Source organism: Ailuropoda melanoleuca, chromosome 10 (assembly GCF_002007445.2).
Source record: "Ailuropoda melanoleuca isolate Jingjing chromosome 10, ASM200744v2, whole genome shotgun sequence".
In the NCBI taxonomy this organism is placed as follows: Eukaryota; Metazoa; Chordata; class Mammalia; order Carnivora; family Ursidae; genus Ailuropoda; species Ailuropoda melanoleuca.
In genome coordinates, this window is record NC_048227.1 from 19,486,905 (window position 1) to 19,502,012 (window position 15,108).

General features: G+C 42.7%; 1 long non-coding RNA gene across 1 annotated transcript in view; it reads right to left on the minus strand.

Annotated features, from left to right (window-relative positions):
- LOC117804152 overlaps window positions 1–5,641 on the minus strand; it is a 31,189-nt gene extending 25,548 nt beyond the window's left edge. The window contains exons 1-2 of the long non-coding RNA XR_004628446.1: window positions 5,177–5,641; window positions 3,896–4,050 (exon numbers count right to left, since the gene is read on the minus strand). This is a non-coding gene — a long non-coding RNA (uncharacterized LOC117804152). The remainder of the gene's footprint in view (window positions 1–3,895; window positions 4,051–5,176) is intronic.
- Between the last annotated feature and the right edge of the window lie 9,467 nt (window positions 5,642–15,108).

The window sequence follows — 15,108 nt, forward strand, 5'->3', positions numbered from 1 at the left end:
CAATCTGATAAGTGGGATGAGAGGAGAAACCTGAGCCAGGAAAAAAAGAAATAGACCCTACTTTCTCCTTCCCCAATGTGAACTGCCAGCCCAAGTATGCCCTAGAAGCAGGAAGACAGAAATTTCGCTTTCCTTGCAAAAATCTTTAAATTGAATTTGAAGTATTACATGGGATATATTTGCTAAAATAAGAGTTTTCTATGGCTTGATATGAGTGGAGACCTGATTAACAATGACCTGGAAAGTCATGGGGCTTCCCTGGGATTTCTCTCAGGGCTATGGAATGAATTTGAACAGACAGTCGAAAACAAAAATAAAATCGCCGAGTGATTATCCCTACAGTCCTGCTGATTCCACCGAATGCCTCCATGTGGTCCTCAAACTACAGACAGAGTACAACAGACACTCCAGGGGAGCTTGTTAAAAATAGATCCAGAGGCCCCAAACCTCAGAGAGATGGTCCCTCCCTAAGGGTGGGGGTCTCAGCAATCAGCATTTTAAACGAGGCCCTCCCCAAAAGATTCTGATCAAGTTAACCTGCTTGCCACACATTAATAATACTCTTCAAACCCACTGCTCAGTGTACAATCACTTTCTTCTGTGCCTTAATGTAAGCTTTTCATTTCTTTTAAAAGTCTCTACTTTCACTTCAGCAGCCTCAAGTGCCATTTCTTTGCAAAGTCCTCTTGGATTCCCTTCTGAACTCCCATTTTCTTCCGTTCCTTGCGGCACTTGTAGCTTCCCCCAAATTTTAGCATTCTGGTTAAAAGCATAGGCTTTGGAGCAAAACAGATGGGGGTGCAGGTCCCAGTTTGGCTACTTATTAGCTGTGCGACCGTCTCCAAATTGCCTAAACTCCCTAAGCTTCATTTTGCTCACCTATAAACTGAGAATAGTCCAGGTGGAATGATATGGTATCTGGAATTTCCTTTTTTCATTATCTAGATGGGGAGAGTGAGTGGGGATATGAATAAATCAAAACCAATTATCAGTCATAGGTTGCTAATGATTCAAGTTGGGTGACAGGTGCCTAGGGGTTCATTATATCATTGTGTCTATTTTGTGCATGCTTGAAATATTCATAATATTTGAAAAAATTAATTTAAAAACATGAATGCCCCACCAGGAAAACACTGTTTAATCAAAAGGAACTGCTGGTAATCCATGAAAAGGATAATAAATAGGCCAATGATTTTTAATGCTTGGTCTTTTGAACAATTTTTTAATGTAAATGTTGTAAAGATGATATCTCTTAAGTGATGACCAAATGATATTAAATAAAATAATGGATATGAAGTACCTATCACAGAATCTACCACATAATTCTCAGTAACTTATTTCCATCTTTTCTTTATATCAAGGCAATTTGTGTATACATGTTACCTCCCCTCCCTGTGCTACACTGTGAACAACTAAGAGAAGAAACTGTTCCAGTCTTGAAAGTGCCCACAATGCCTCATTCATGCACTTGGCCCAAACTAGGTACTCAGTAAATATTTGTGGAATGGGTCTTATTTATTTAACAAGCATTTGCATGGTACATACTGTGATTGGCACTATTCTAAGCACTTTGCAAATATAAATCTGTTTAATCAAGAACTAGGCCAATGAGGCCCTCTGTCTTAAAAATGAGAAGCCAGAAACAGCAAGATGAGTAACATGTCCAGGATAATACAAGAGGACGTGGCAGAGCTGAGATCTGAACTTGGACAAACACTTGACATGCACCAGTCCCTAGGCCTGATAATCGTTGTGCTGTTCTTTATGAATGCTGCCCTCACCCCCAGCCCCAACTCCTGCTGTGGGAGCTGCAACCAGCCTGCCTTGTGAATGAGAGCAGTGATTCGGCTTCACCGAGTGGAGCCTTTGGGAAGGAGTTTCTATCCAAGAATCCCTGAAAGGGCAAGTGCCAAAGCAGCAGCCAGGTAGGAGGATGCAGAGTCCCAAGAGCTGGAAAGATAACATTACATACAACAATTCCAAGGGAGCCAGAGGTGAGAACTGAGATCAGGGTTGCAGAACAGGTTAAGAGTTGAAACCAGGGACAAGGAAGGGAGAAGACACCAAATGCTGGGTAAAGAAATCAGAAAAGAAGAAGAAGGGGGGGGGGGAAGTGAGAGGGGAAGAAAGATGAGGAGGAGGAGGAAAAGAACCAGAACAGGAGGGAGGGAGGAAAATCAGCAAGGGTGGGATCATTTTTTTTTCTAAGTATGCTTCATGCCCAGGCTGGAGCTCAATGCAGGGCCTGAACCCATGACCCCTAAATCAAGACCTGAGCTGAGACCAAGTTGGACACTCAATTGACTGAGCTACCCAGGTGCCCCAAGGGTGTGACCATACACATAAGCAGTGTAGAATGTAGAACATACACAGCCAGCTCATATGACTCATGGGGGCCACTGCAAATGACTTCCCCTCCTCCAAGAGCCACCGTCAGTGGCATCACATTGGTGGCTTAAACTCAGCTTAGGAGAGAGTATTTACACCAGGGAAATTGGCAAGCACTACAAATCAGAGCTTTTTAATATTTTTAGCAAGCTGTCAAACATTTCCCAGCTGACCACTGGCTTTATCCCAGGTGATTAGCTGGTCTTAACCATCAAAATTTTGAGTTGTCTTTTCTGGTAGGCAGGTTCATTGTGCTTCAGTAGAATAGGTTTGCTCACATGGCCATGAGGACAGAGCAATGAAGGAATGCACGCGTGAATGAATTTTCCTGAAGGGATTCCCGAGAGGAACTCCTAAAGGAGATGCATTATAAGCAATTTCGGTAATTGCAGCTTTTCAGGTGGCAAATGAGAGAGGCATCCCCTACAGACTGCAGTCAAGAACTCAAGCATCATTATTCAATCATAGACATCTCTCTGTGAAGCACAGTAAACAGACATTTCCAGGGGATTTGGCAACAAGCCAAGTTTTTGCAACATCCTTCCCCTTCCAGCAAGGAGAGTGGGCAAGTTCATCATGCGCATTTCTCTACCAAAAGAAACTCATGAACATACGTGGATGGAACCGCCCCAGCAGATGAAGGCTGTCTTGCCCCAGGATCCAACATACAAGCAGGACACTGGCACATCTCAGACCTCGGCTGTGTCTCCACCAAAACCATCTCAGCCAGCTCAATCAAGGCATCTATTACTAATCTTTAACGTCTTTAACAGGAAGTGTTAGTTTGGTACGCACCTACACGAAGGTGGGATTACAAGTCAGCTATGAGAGCTAACAACATACTTTCTGACTCTTACCCTGCTGTATAACCATGTTATCAGTCCAGGAGTGTTGAAAAAATGTAAACTGAAGAAATTCTAGGATATACTTAAAAAAAAAAAAAAAAGCCAAGCAACCCGTATTGATTCTTTAACTCATTCTGAACTTTCCAGACTATACTTGGAGAAGTCAATGTATCACCTAGCTAAGTATTTTTAATAGGTACTTTAGAAAACTTGAGAAAATGTGACTGTGCCCTTTAAGAAGATCTATTATCAGAGCAGCAAGGTAATAAAACAGCTGCAGCTAGAACCTGCTTCCGTTGCAAGTCCTGGCACCTAACAGGTGCTCGGTAAACACTTGGTGTTGAGTAGAGGCAGTGGAGTTATAAGAAGAAAGGCATGAAGCTTACAGGAATATGCCAATCTGCTGAAAAAGAAAACTTGATTAGTGAGGAATCAGATGTTCTCCTTCTTGGAAAGAAGTCTCAGAGAAGACAAAGCAAGCAGGATGCTAGAGGCACTAATAGTAATTATATTGCATGGTGCACTGGGTGTTATACGCAAATAATGAATCATGGAACACTACATCAAAAACTAAGGATATACTGCATGGTGACTAACATAATAGAAAATTATTTAAAAAAATAAAAAATAAAAAATTAGGAAGCAAAAGAATCCCTTCTCACCAATGAATGAAAGCAGGGCATCAGAGGCTTCCCGGGAAAGAGGACAGTCTTCTGCAAGGATTGTGGGCTTTACAGATGCTCTGAAGTTCAAACCACAGGAGCTGAGCTCGAGCTTGCAAGATTTCAGATTTTGAAACTTATCCTTCTTTTGAGTCCTAGCAATACAATGAGGATTCGATGAAATCTGATGATGAGCAGCTGAACTGTATAAAAAAAAATGCTAAATCATATAAAGGTGTTCCTATTAAGATTTTGCTTTCAAAAAAATATTAAGTGTTCATATTTGTGATCAGGTCATTATTATTCATTTTACTTACCATTTTTCTAGCAAATTGACCAGGTAGGGTTTGAGGTAGAGACCTAAGAGCCCCTGACCTTCTCTCAGAACTGCTTTTTCCCTCCTGAACCTCAGCCCGAGTGACCTTCCTAAGCGGCCCTGGTTTGCAGCATAGCTGACTGGGTCAGTGGAGATGCGGGCTCAGGCTGGGACAAATTTCTTTCTCTGGGGAATTTGGAGCTGGGATTCTAGGGATAGAGGCTAGAGAATATGGGAAGCTGTTTGAATGCTGGACATGTAACCTGGGAATTGGGGGTCAGCCAAGGATTGTAAAAGCAGACTGAGCCAGTTTCTTGAAAAAGTACGAAACATATATACCGACCAAAAAATAGAGGTGGGAATACGCGACCTGAGAACAATACAACAACTAGCTTTGTGGGTTCTCAGTTACTTGACAGATTCTGCTGTGGCCTTCCCAGGTTATACCTGTTCACTTCTTTCTTATGTAAAATAGCCCAGTGTCCCTTCTAGTAAATTTTTTTTTAACTTAAGCCCGTTGAAAGTGGATTTCCGTCATGTGCCACCTAGAGAAGCTGAAGAGAAGTATTCCTTGACACAGTATTGGCTCCTGGGGTAAGTCTCGTTCGTTGGTCCAGTAGGAGCCTCCTTTATCTGATGCCACTGGGTAGGTACAAAACAGTTTTGTCCCAGGGCCAGACAACTCCAGGATCCCAGTCTCAGATCTACCACAATCTGGCATGTGAGTTGGAGCACATTATGTAATGTCACCGTGCCTCAGTTTCCTTCTACAGTAGTGCTTATCCCAAGGCCACCTCTCTATGTTTTTGTGAGGTGCTCTGTGGACCCTCAGTAGATACTGGTTTCTTTCCATTAAAGTGATAGTTACTTCCACCTAGAAAATGTGGATGTCTGGCTCCTGGATTGACCCGATTCTTACTTATGACCTCCAAGCCCTAAAAATAAAGATCTTTAAAAAAAAATACCTGGAGTATTTCATGCTCATCCAGTGTCCATTTCAAAAGATGGAGCAAGACTGGCTGGTGGCACTGGGTCTGCTGGCTGTCTTGCTGTGAGACAGGAGAACTAGAGCAAATAACACGAAGGGACATGAGCTGGGGAGTGGAGGATCTTTATAAGCCTTATCAAATGTAAACCTTACAAACAGTCACATTCCCATTCTACAGACAACGAAGCTGAGTCCAGGGTATCTTAATCACTTCCCCAGGTCCCACAGGTGACAACTGGGAGGGCTGGAACCAGACTCAGGTCTGCCTGACACAAAGCCTTGCTCTCAACGGCTACACCTGCTATGGTGAGAACACTCCTTTCTGCCTTGAATTGTGTAGATGCTGTCTCAGAGAAGTAACAAGATGCCACCCAGAATAAGTTGGATATACTGCCCATCCTTGACCTTCGTGGAAGTTCAGTTGCCCAGACCTACTTTCTGTAGTTTTTATGCAGCTGGGAAATGAATTACTTCCCCTAATCCAGGTATGAAGTCCTGCCAGACCCTGACTGCCTGGCTCAATTCCATCTCTATCCCTTGCTGGGCGTGGGACCTTCAACAAGTCACTTCACCTCTCCATGACCAGTCTCCTCCTCTGTAAAATAGGTTTTGAAACAGCATCAACAGCAGAGGAGCACTAAACAACACAATCCATGAGATGCACTTACTGTAATACTTGGCAGATAGTGAGCACTCGAAAAATGTTCATTATTAAGAATAGTGTCTGCTTATCAGACTCCCCCTGGCATACATAGCATTCTTCACTACCAATTAGATTCACCCCTTTATTCATTTATTTCCTCACCCCATAAACACTTATAATGACAGTGCTATGAGGGCCTTAACCTTTGGGTAAGGGAAGGTCCTGATGATGAGGTGACTCAGAGAAATGAAGAAGTGAGGAGGGGTGTTGTCAGAGGAGAGAACAGTGTAAATTACAGCCAGGATGGAGGAGGAGTTATGACATATTCTAGGGAGCAAGTAGTTCATTTTTAAGACATAAATTCAGGGCACATTGTTCTTAGGATCAGCATCTTTAACAAAGTAGCTCCAACGAATGGTCTACAAGACACTACATGATCTGCCTCAACTCACTCCCCCTCCCTTTTCCTCTCTGCTTCAGCCATATTAGCCTTCTTACTGATCCCGGATATCACTCCAGGGCCCTTGCACCTACTGTCTCCTCCTCTAAATGTCCACATGGCTAGCTCCCTCACCTCCTTCAAGTCTAGGTTCAAATACCACCTCCTCAATAAGGTATTCCTTGAAGGCCCTCCCCTGTCACTCTCTACTCCTGTCTTGCTTTCTCTCCATTGTAGTTACTGCCTCTGATACATGCCATCCCCATTTAGAATGAAGCTCCATTTTGTTTCTGTTCACTACTATATTCCCAGTGCCAAGAAAGGACAGTGCTGGGCACTTGATAAATGTTTATCAAATGAATGAATGTGGTCACTCCCAAAATGGGTAAAACAAAAGGGAAGGTGTCAAGAACCAGATCACATGGAGTCCTGCATGCTAAGATAAGGATAGTGAACCTAGGCCTAAATCCTGTGGGGAGCCACAAAAGATGTCAGCAGGGCATGGTCTGACCACAGTCATAAAGAACAATCTCTCTGGCTGAAATGTAGAACTGAGACTAAGGGGGCCCAGAAAGAGTAGCAAGACCACTTCAGAGACTAAAGCTGTGACCCCTATGAGAATTTATGAAGGCCTACTGAAGACTGTGACTAGGGGGATGGAGCAAAAAGAGCAGAGTAACAAGCATCCAAAGTAAGAACCTGTAGGACACAGTGACTGGTTGACAATAGCAAATAAATGACTCCTAGGTTTCTGTCCTGAACAACTAGCCAATAGCTGTACCAACAAGTTAGGGAATATGAGTACAGTTTGGGGAGGAAGGAGTGAGTTTAGTTTTGTATATATGGAATATTACAAGCCAATGAAGATGCCCAGGAGTATCAAGACAAAGATTTGATGTTCAGTGAAGATCTGGGCTAGACCAAAGAGTCTTGTCACATAAATGGTAGTTGCAAGGGATGCAGCTGAAATTGTAGGTCACAGACTTTTAATGGAAGTCTTGCTGTGACATCCTGCAGTTGGATGTGAGAGAAAGTAGGGAATACTGCCATTGATAAGAATGTATGTTGGAAACAGATTTTACTCTCCTGCCAGGTAGAAATTTGAATGAGCTATCCCAAGATAATCCCATGTGATGACTGATCCTGCAGAATAATTAGGGATAGAGCTATTGTTCACCTACATTGTTGGTGAATTTGGCCTTGTGGGCTAGTCTAGGAACCTAACCGCCTCCTGTTGTTTCCCGGGTAAAATGTATACCCCATTCACAAGCTGAGGACTTACGGTGTGAAACCTTATCATTCCAGTTGTACATCATGAATTCTTTCACCTAAAAGACAACTGTTTCTGAAAATATGAATCAAGTGTGTTTCTGACTCCCAAATAGGTTGTTGGTGCTGAGGAGTGTAGGTCACCTATCATAGTTCAAACTCTGAGATGAAGGAATCCTTGAGGAGAAGAGTATGGAGGAAAGACGAGAAATCCCCAGACATCATAACAGAACTGAGGGGAAGCAAACACCTGAGAACACACTATAAAACTGAGCAAATATGGTACACACCGTCCATGGAATTCAGGGTGCAGGAATTTCAGTAAAATGACTGGCTGTACTAGTCAGGATTCTTTGAGCTGCAGTTAACAGAAACTCAAACTGACTTAAGAAAAAAAAATAAAATTCATTAATCAATTCTTAAAAAATTAAAGGAGGGAGTGCTATTGACTCAAATATCTGTAAGGTCAAGGGGTAGCAACTAAGCTTCAGGCACAACTGGATCCAGGGGCTCAGGTGACAGCTACCCAATTCAATTTCATTTCCTCCCATCTCTTGACTCTGCTTTCCTGTATGCTGGCTGCTTTATCAAGCAAACTGATCCTTCATCGAAGCAAGATGGCTGACATCAGTTTTGGGTTTGGGTGTTATCCCCCCAACAACTGTAATGTTAAGAAGATGCTCTTTTTCAATTACTCCAACCAAAGGAGTGATCACAACTGATTGGACGAGCTTAGGTCATGTGTCACTACTAAACTAACATGACAGCCAGAGTGCACGGAACCCTGATTAGCCACAGCTGGGTCACAGGCTCCCTGAAGCACAATCAGGCTTTTAGTGTAGGAGAATGCAGTGATTCCCCAGGGAAAATAATGCATTCTGTTACCAGAAGGAGGAATAAATGCTGGCAGAGAGAACAGCAGATGTCTCAGGGGAACCTGGTTGGGAAAAACCTTCCTTAGGGGCTTCTTTTCCTCAGAAGACTCTTTTCAGAGCTGATACAAGTATGTTTAGAGCCCTAGTGAGCTGGGGGAGGCGAAAAAGATCGTGCATAAAGTGTAGAGAGGATAAATGTTGACTGAGGACATATCTCACACCTGTGAAAGCATCAGCTGAGACCTCTCTGTTCCACCTACTTTCTTCTGCTACAGCACCCAACAAGCTGATTTTAATACCCAGCCTTTCCCAGGGTCCAGAGTCATTTGATCTCTGCTACTCTTTGGCAGAACAACTAAGAAGGAGAAAAAGGAGATTAAGCTCAGCAACTCTTGAGACTGAGCTGAGGACAGACGCAAAGCATACTTCTGAACCTTTTGGATGTGCTTCTACATAGACTTTGCCCCTCCCCTGCCCCTCACTACAGAGTTTCACAATGGGTGTGGCCTTAGAGTATGACCTAAGAGAAGAGAAATTATTATACTGCACTCATGGAGCTTGAATGACAGGATTTGCCAGATCCCCTCTTACATGTGTCAGGGAAAGGAGGGTTGGGCTGGGGGAAGAAAGGTCTGGGGTGAACACAGCTCAGACACCAGTCAGGGAACCAGTACCAGCAGATGACTGAATAAAGCAGGTACTGGAGCAGCAGTCCCCCATGGAGCTGCATAGGTCACAGGACAGGTGGAAGATGAGAGGGTAAAGTCCTAACTAATGACTAGAATACCAAGAGAGGGTAAATTGGAACCCTAAACCCACTGCATACAGCAACAGGGGCCCCAGGGTCCACACTCCAGTTGTTTTAACAGCAGTGCTAAGGCTAGGTGGGGAAAGTGTGAGAACCATTTTCTAGAGGTAATTCAAGCTCAAAGACAACAGGAATTAAAGAGGAGAGAATGCACAACAAAAGCCAAGTAGGTACAGAGTTGGTACGAATGGATTCATTTAGATAAAACATGGGACTCTGGAGTAGGTTCAAGGTCATGATGCTTGGACATTGCTCTATAAATCTTAAAGAAGTAGCCCTCTAAGTTCAACATCTGATATCAACCAATAATATGTTCAAAAAACTTAAGTCCTACTCTTCTGGGGCCACCTTTAGCCTGGTGTTGAAATAGTGTTTTTCAATGAATTCTTTATTAAACTTGTTTCTTGACTTAGTGGGTTGGTGCTCCTAAAATATGGATCCAGCTTTTCTAAGGCCCACACATTGACTGGGCACTCCTTTAGGTAAGGTTTCTCTTTTGATGGATATTTTTCTGCCGAAATAGATCTTCAGGTCTTTCAGTCTGTGTTCTTGTCATGCCTGAAGCATTTATGCCTTACTTAGGCCTTTCATTATAATCAGCTGCCCTTAGGTTGCTATTCCCTGCAAGGGCTCTGCCTCAAACACATATGCATTAGAACAACTGCCCTTTTAGCTGTGGATCAAGTTATCTTTGGGGTGCCCTATGTAAATGAGAACACTTCAAAATGCTAATTTATAATGAGCCAAAAGTTGACTGACAGAGTAATAATACTACTACTATGAGTGGACTGTTGAGAAGGCCAAATGGATGGACCAAGAAAGAACATGGCTGGGAAAAAGAAGTGAGCTGACCAGAAGCTTGGACAGAAAAGAAAAGGAACAAAGAGAAACACAGGCAGGTAATGACTGCCAATGGGGGCTAGGGGTGATATTAGGTTGGAAGTGAAAGGGAAAAAAGCTGATTTTTTTGTTACTGTCATGACAGCTGCGTAACAGAAAAGAATATAAGACTTGGAAGTCTCTAGGAGGAAAAAAAAAAGTGAATCTGATAGATTAACTGATAGGATTAAGCACTTGAAAAAATGGTGTATATGAGAAAGGCAAGCAGTACAAAGGGGAAAAAAGGGGGGCGCCTGGGTGGCTCAGTTAGTTAAGCATCTGACTCTTGGTTTCAGCTCAGGTCATGATCTCAAGGTCATGATCTCAGGGTGGGGTGAGATCAAGCCCCAGGTCGAGCCCCAGGTCGGGGGAGTGGAGCCTCCCCCATTGGGCTCCTTGCTCGACAGGAGTCTGCTTTAAATTCTTTCCCTCCCCTGGGCCCCTCCCTCTGCTGGCACTCACACTCTCTCTAAAATAAACAAATCTTTAAAAAAAAAAAAAAGGAAGGGTAATAAAAATTTTCAATTAAAGAACTACAATCAGAGCATACCTTTTGGATGTTTGGTGAACAATATTTGCTAGTGATAGAATGATAAATGGTGATATCGTTATACTAGAAGGATGAGAGATAGGGATTCTAAGAGAGCTAAATCCTCAACCATTATTTCAGGATGTAAATAGATAATATCTACAGTTGATACATCAAGGAACAGGTAAAGGAGCTTATTATTTAGAAAAAAGCTGAAAAAGTTAAAAATGGTTGCCTCCAGAGAACAGGAAAGGAGGGTGGAGCTGGAGACTGTTGCTTCTCATTACAAGCCCCTCAGTGCTATTTAATTATTTTTAGTTAGCATGAGACTTAGTGTCAGAAGTTTTCCTGAGCATCTGCCCTGTGCTAAGTATTTTACACACATTCAAACCTCATTCAAACCTTACGACAAGAACAAACATTTCTCTGGTGCTTACTTTGTGCCAGGTATTAAGCATTTACATTTATTAATGAATGCAATATTACAGCTTTATGAAGTTATTAATCTTATTTTCCTCCTTTAACAGAGGAGGAAACTGATGCACAGAAGGCAAGAAACTTGCCTGAGATCATACAGGTGGGAGTGGCGGTGCTGGGATCTGAGCCCAGGGAACCTAGCCCCTAACTTCTGCACCCTGCTTGCCCTCTAACAAGGCCAAGGCACAGATATCTCAACTTTGGAGATGAGGAAATGTGGGGAAGGCAAAGCCACTTTTCTAAGATCACACAGACAATATGTTCTGGGACCTGGTTTGACTATGAGTTAGATTAACCTTAACACCTATTGGTCTCTCTATGGCATCATGTAAATCTGTGTTTAAACAAATGAGCTAGTCAGGAACAAGGCTATTGCTCACCACTGCTGTTCAACATAGTGCCGGAAGTTCCAGCCAGTATGAGAAAGTAAGAAAAGGAAATTAAAAATATACTAATCAAATAAGAAATAAAATGGTCTATATTTGCAGATGACATAATGTTCTACACAGAAAATCCCAAGGAATACACATGCAAACACACACACACACACACACACACACACACACACACAACAACTAGAACTAATAAATGATTTCAGTAAGGTCACAGGATACAAGACAAACATACAACAATCAATTATATTTCTAGGTACTTACAATGAACACATGGAAAACAAAATTAAAAATATAATACCATTTACAATTGCTCAAAAAATGAAGTAGGTATAAATCTAAATCTAAAAATAGTATGTACAGAAATTATATGCTGAAAACCATGAACTCGAAGACCTAAATAAACAGAGGGACACACCATGTACATGAATTAGAAGACTCAGTACAAAATAAAGAAGTCAGTTCTCCTCAAAGTAATACACAAGTTTGACATAATTCCTGTTTGGTCTTTTGTGTTGTCTGCTTTGCTAAATCTGGCAACACAACCATGGTGCCTGCCCTCGTGGAGTTTATAATCTAGTTGAAGGAGAAGACAAAAAGTCTTCAAGCAACAAAATAATAAATAAAGGAACAATGGTTCTATAATAAAGAATACAGGAGACTGACTCTAGACAAGGGTAGTCAGAGAATGCCTCTCTGGCACAGTGACATGCGGAGACATGAAGTGTAAGGAGTCTATAAAGACTCAAGTAAGGATGATCAAAGGAAAAGAACATACAGAGCAAGGGCTCAGATGTGGAGGATGAGTTTGGAGTGTTCCAAGAATTAGAAGAAGGGCAGTGCAGCTGGAACAAAGTGAGCAAGACAGAAGAATGACTGAAGGAAGAAGTCTGGAGAGAAAAGTAGGAGTCAAATCCCACGGGACCCTGAAGAGACACAATAAGGTACTTCACACTTGGGAAACAACTGAGGGGGAATAAAATGATCTGATTCACATTTTTGAAAGATCACTCTGTGGAGAAGGCTTTGGAGAGGAGCAAGGATGAAGGCAAACAAACAAAAAACACAAAAAACTGGGTTGGAGACCATTGTAGGAAATAATCCAGGGATGAGAAAATGGTGGTGGCTTTGGCTAGGGTGGTGGCAATTAAAGGGAAATGTAGGGACGGATTTTAGAAGTAGAGTCAGCAGGACCTACTGATGCATTGGGGAAAAAAAGAAGACAAGGGAAAGTGGGGGAATCAAAGGGTTGACCAGTTGGGAGAACAATGATGCTGTTTGCTAAGATGGTAAGATCAGAGGAGACATGGGTAAGCAGGGGAGAGGAGGTGGGAAACCAAGCTTTCAGTGTTGGATATATTAAGACTGAAATTGCTGATGGACAACCAAGTGAAAATGCCAAGGAATCTCTCTGCCCAAAGGAGAGGTGTGGGATAGAGGTTGAAAAGGGGCATCTTCAGTATATAGATCAGTGACACTTTACACCCATCTGATTAGTTTTATACGTAAAAGAAAACGACAAGCACTGAAAAGATGTGGGGGACACAACCCTCAGACATCACTGGTGGGAGCTGAAGTTTTGTTCAATGAATCCAGAAAGCAAGGCAATGGAATCTAGAAATCTTTAAAAAAATGTTCATGTCCCATAACCCAGGAGTTTCACTGCTAGGGATAGCTCACAGAGAAACTTCTCTTGCTTGTGTACAAGGAGACATATACAAGGATATTTCCCTTTGGTAACAGGAAAACAAAGGCGGGGGGGGACTACTTAAATGTCTGCTATCAGGGAATGGATAAATAAAAAATGGTATAGTCATACTATAGAATACTGTCCAGCAGTTAAAATCAATAAACTAGATCAATGTATACTATCATAAATAGAGCTCAAATATACAGAGTCTGCTGAAAAAAGGCAAATATGCAGAATGATACATAAAGTATGATGTCACTGACTGAGAGACGCGATTTTTAGAAGTGTGCCTTCTGGAACTAGTGCAGAAAGGAGAGGGGATATATTTGGGGTCAGAGCAATCTTCGATCTTTGGTTCAAATTCAACATTTTTTTAAACTCTCCCCACTTCTTTTTGACACTATTCTTACCACTGCCTTCCTATTTTCTCGTCCAATGTCTTCTCTCTCTCCCTCCCTGTCTGTCTGTCTGTCCCTCCCTCCCTCTCTCACAAAATCCCCTAATCTAGGTTCAATGAGTAGGTTTCAGAGAAACTATAAATCCCCTGACATTATAAGTAAAATTTTGCATTTATGAGTATTTTTCCTGGGGAATGAGTCCATAGCTTTCATCAGATTCTCAGAGAGGTCAGTGTCCCATAAGAAGATGAAAATTCAAGAGAAAAAAATTTTTCATAGAATATTTGTGGCTCCAATACAGTTTCCTTGGTCTATCTTGCCCTGGGAGTAAGTTATTTCTCATCAGAAGAAAAAAAATAAAAGAGAATAAATGTAAAATGATTTGTTCTGACCCTATTTCCACTAGCCCTATGCCCTGGGAGAAAGTGCCCTCCCTTTGGAAACATAAACATCTCTATCCTTCCCGGCGTGCCAGGCCTCCCATCCATCATGCCAGTCAGGCTCTGGGCAGCAGCAGCCAGCTTCCTTTTCTGCCATTCATGACCCTCTCCATCAGATGTCAGGGTCTGGCTCTGGCCAGCTTGTTGACAACTATGAAGATTTTTCTAACCCAGTTAAACAGCCACTGCACCATCGGAGCTCTCCAGTGTTGGAGAAACTACAAGAGACCAGGAAAGGACAACCAGTTTTGTAGAGGATGTTCCCACAGAGTGCCCAAACCCACAGGTCCAGGCATAGCTACGGGGGCTCTGCAAGGCCTGGAGACCCTGGGATCTAAGTGGGCTCCTCTGTAACCCAGCATCGTGGAGCCCCATAGTTCTATGCTCTAAACTCATAAAGCAACAGGGAAAACCAGTGAGATGGGAACAACTAACACACACACCTGGGGTCAACAGAGGGACAGCCAGGCAGCTCTGCAGATCTTGCCTGGGCTTGCTCACATGACCAGGTGTCAGCTGGCTGTCAGCTGATCTGGACTGCCTCTGCCAGGTGAATGGGCTGATTCAGCTCTGCGCCAAGTATCTCTCACTCTGCAGCATGCTAGCCTGGTCATGGCAATCAGAAAGGTACCAGAGACAGCAAGCACTGAGCCGATCTGAAGCCTCTGCTTACATCACATCTGCAAATACCCCATTGGCTAAAGCAAGTCACAGGGCTGAGCCCAGAGTAAAGGGCAGTGCTGATCACCCTCCTCACAGTGGGCAGGCACTGCATGCCAGGTGAGAGCCTGTATTTAGAGGTCAGGCTCTGCCTCTTATCAGGGATGTCTTTTAAATTCTGAGCAAATACTATGCTACTTTCTCACCTATCTGGTTAATGATTTTTTTTTCTTTTAATGTGGTAATACAGAGTCCACAAAGAGTTGGAAAAATAGGTACCTTAACACACTATTGGTGGGATATTACTTTTTTAAAGGGCAATTGAATCATATTTTTCATGGTAGATTGCAAAAATGGCCTGAAATTCTTCTCCTCCCCTTTTCAATGTGACCTCACAACTCCTACCAAGA